The sequence below is a fragment of the Octopus bimaculoides genome, chromosome 1 (assembly GCF_001194135.2).
Source record: "Octopus bimaculoides isolate UCB-OBI-ISO-001 chromosome 1, ASM119413v2, whole genome shotgun sequence".
NCBI classification, from domain to species: domain Eukaryota; kingdom Metazoa; phylum Mollusca; class Cephalopoda; order Octopoda; family Octopodidae; genus Octopus; species Octopus bimaculoides.
The window spans coordinates 186,655,165-186,659,156 of record NC_068981.1 but is presented as its reverse complement, the minus strand read 5'-3'; the positions used below and the strand labels follow the sequence as shown (position 1 = coordinate 186,659,156).

General features: G+C 35.6%; 1 protein-coding gene across 8 annotated transcripts in view; it reads right to left on the bottom strand.

Moving 5' to 3' along the window:
- The window catches only part of LOC106879245 (uncharacterized), an 894,824-nt gene that overhangs the window by 232,013 nt on the left and 658,819 nt on the right, over positions 1 to 3,992 (bottom strand). The gene's annotated exons all lie outside the window — the stretch shown is intronic.

Sequence of the window (3,992 nt, the reverse complement as noted above, 5' to 3'; positions counted from 1 at the left end):
TATCTATCTATTTATCTATCTTTCTATCTATCTATCTATCTATCTACCTATCTATCTTTCTATCTATCTATCTATCTATCTATCTATCTGTATGTATGTATCTATCTTTCTGTCTGTCTGTCTATCTCTCTCTGTCTTTTACGCACATACACATGTCCATTTGTCAACTTATCAGTATATACACATCTATAGTTACTGATGGAAGCACTCACTCCCACATATATACCAACGTACTCTCATGGCTTCAGTGCTCAACCATCAACAGCAGCAAATGTTAATTATATTTATCTGCATTACATTACATTGATGTTTTTTCCCCCGAAATCTATCTACGTCTGTTTCTATACCTTGACAAAATCCTGGCAGTAAATACATATCTTCAAAGTGCGGTTAATTTAAGTTAGCGTTTGCGAGTGTCCACAACGTGGTTAAGCACACATTAGTCTATATATATATATATCTATATATATTGTCTATAGGCGCGTGGTTTAGTGGTTAGAGTGTAGCGCTCACGATTCCTACACCGTGGATTCGATTTCCGGACTGGCCAGTGCGCTGTGTTCTTGAACAAAACACTTCATTTCACGTTGCTTCAGTCCAATCAGCTGTAAATGTGTAACCCTGCGAGAGAATAGCCTTCCGATCAGCTGGCTGGCATCATTCGAAAACTAAAACAATGTGAAGAGTATTGTGACCAGCGATGTATAAAACATCTCATAGTTCGGTCCATACTGTGATACCAATTGGATGCTTTTGACAGAAAGCTTCTAAGAGGCTATGTTTATAATTGGAAGCTTTTTTCCTGCTTCTAAAATGATTGTGGTCTGTTGTCTAGATATGATACGAAAGTCTGTTGTAGGTGGAGACAAATGCAGAGGAAACATAAGTTGGCACCAATTCCATTCTTCATTAGATGTTAACAATAGACGTCGTCACAAATAATAGATCAGCGTAAAGTTTCAAAGAGATTTCACAATGAATTGTTGAAATACAATGGCAAGGCAAAGTTTGTTGGAACCAATAAATATTGGTGTGTCATCAAAGCTGACCAAATACACTATCGATATACCAAACATAAAATCCATTGAACTCTGTATCAAATGTTTAGAAACATTTCTTTCCACACCAATGAGTCACTCTCTTCCTTTCTCTCCCACTGTCGTTCTCAGTCTGTCAACTTACCTACTTGTCTGTCTGCCTCTATCTATCTATCTATCTATCTATCTATCTATCTATCTATCTATCTATCTATCTATCTATTTATCTATCTATCTATCTATCTATCTATCTATCTATCTATCTATCTATCTATCTATCTATCTATCTTTTTATCTCTCTATCTCTCTATCTATCTTTCTATTTCTCTATTTCTCTCTCGATCTCTCTAACTTTCTATCTATCTTTCTCTCTCTCTCTCTCTCTCTATCTTTCTATCTCTCTCTCTATCATTCTATCTCTCTATATAGCTTTCTATCTCTATCTATCTATCTTTCTATCTCTATTTATCTATTTATCTATCTAGGTTTTTATTTTTTTATTTACTTGTATCTGTGTTTGTGTAATTACGTATATACAGAGAGAGAGAGAGAGAAAGAGAGAGAGAGAGAGAGAGAGAGAGAAAAATTCAGAAAGAGGTAATATACATGCATATATTATATGTCTATACAGTGATGCCTCGCAGTGCATGTTTAATTCGTTCCATGACCGATTTACTCGTTTTACACATCAATTTTCCCCATTGAAATTAACTAAAATCTTATTAATCTGTTCCAGCCACTCCCACCACCAAACCACTCAAAAATAATCTCTTATGGGTTTTAGAACAGAAAAGGTGTAGTTACAAGTAAAATGACAATCACAAAAAAGAAAGTGCAAAAGAAATATGTAAAGTGAACTACCTTAAAGATGGAATGTACAGCGGATTTCCGCCCGTACTTCAAGACAAAAATTCGCACGTCTCTTTCGTACAGCGAACTACTCGTACAATGGAGCACTCGTACTTCGAGGTTCTAACGTATATATATTCTCACAAACACTTTAGATATGAAACGCATAAAACTGGATATATCTACATACAATACATGCATAATATTTACACATATGAAAATGCGCATGCGTTTATGTAATAACCTATACATACATCATACACACATACATTGATATATCTATATACATATGTATGTACATACATATTATTCCAAGCGTATCAAGTATGTATATCAGTATATTCATATATACGCACATGAACATTAAGCACATATATATAAAGCCACAAATGTGTGAAGGCGCGCGGCGTAGTGGTTAGGATATTCGTCTCACGATCGAAACGTTGTGAGTTCGATTTTCTGCGGAGTATTGTGTCCGTGAGCAAGAAGCTTTATTTCATGTTACTCCAAAAATTAGTTGGTAAAAATGAGTTGAACCTCTAATTCAAAGGGCCAGCCTTGTCATATTCTGTTTCACGCTGAATCTCCCTTAGAACTAGGGTACGCGTGTCTGTGGAGTGCTCAGCCACTTGCACGTAAATTTCAAGAGCAGGCGGTTTCGTTGATCCAATCAACTTGAACACTCGTCGTCGCACCCGACGGAGTACCACTTAAACGTACTAACATAATTACTGAATTCATCACCATTATTCATCTCTATGGTACAATGGAACTTCAGGAAGAAGAAAAGGAATTACAGTAGAGAAACACACACTAGGTCAAAAGAATAGTTTGTTAGACATGGTTTGAAAATATAATCCAAGTTCATATAAAGATGGCGCCGTGAAAGCGAAACACTAATGAATAAAATTGCTTCTTTCTTTAGTCCACTTATTGGATTAGAGCATTATGCTGTTGGCCATATGTTTACACTTCGCGTTATCCTTCACATACACAAAAGCACGTGCACACATATACATACACACACACAAACACACACACACGCACTTGTTTCTTTTTATTTTCAGTTATAATAAAAATATTGATTTGATGGGTTTCAGAAATACAAATTTATTATTCTTAAACAAGAATATTATTGACAGTGATTTCGAAACTTCGGCCAGTTATATATAGTTGAAATTTATAGAAAAACAAAAGACAAAGACAGGTGTATGAACAACAAGCAAGTGTATTAGTTTGACGCTCGGGAAGATGAAAAAGTCTTTTATGTTTCGAGCCTACGCTCTTCAACAGAAAGGAATAAGAGGAATTAAACAGAGAGATGCAATGTTCTTTCTTCAGCACCACATCCAACCCATAATCTATCCAAGAACACATTGCTTATATGACCACTAAATATAGTGATGTAACACAATTGGATACACTTATAAAGCCTTTATTGTACTTGGTGGTATATTTTATTTGCATAACGAAATACGGTGTCAATAACAGCAATTAATGCTATCTTAAAAAATAAGTACATATCCTTTTCTACTCTAGGCACAAGGCCCGAACTTTTTGGCAAAGTTGACCTCGACGGAATTTGAACTCAGAACATAAAGACAGACGAAATACCACTAAGCATTTCGCCCGGCGTGCTAACGTTTCTGCCAGCTCACCGCCATAAACGAAGTACATATTGGATAATGTTACATATTGTATAAAGTACATATAAAGTATATTTAAAGTACTATAAATTACATATAAAGTATAAAGTACATATAAAGTACATATTGGTTAATGTTGTCACAGATACATACATTATGAGAAATGAGATGGCCACAGAATATTTTTGATTCGAAGGCTTTCTCGGTCAGCGTTAATCAGGGACTAATCAACAAAAGCAACAACAACTACATCAACTAGATAGTAGATAAAGGCGCAGGCATCGCTGTGTGGTAAGAAGCTTGTTTTCCAACCACATGGTTCCGGGTTCAGTCCCACTGCGTGGCACCTTGGGCAAGTGTCTTCTACTATAGCTTTGGCCGACCAAAGGTCTTGCGAGTGGATTTTGTAGACAAAAACTCTAAGAAGCCTGTCATATATATATATATATATATATATATA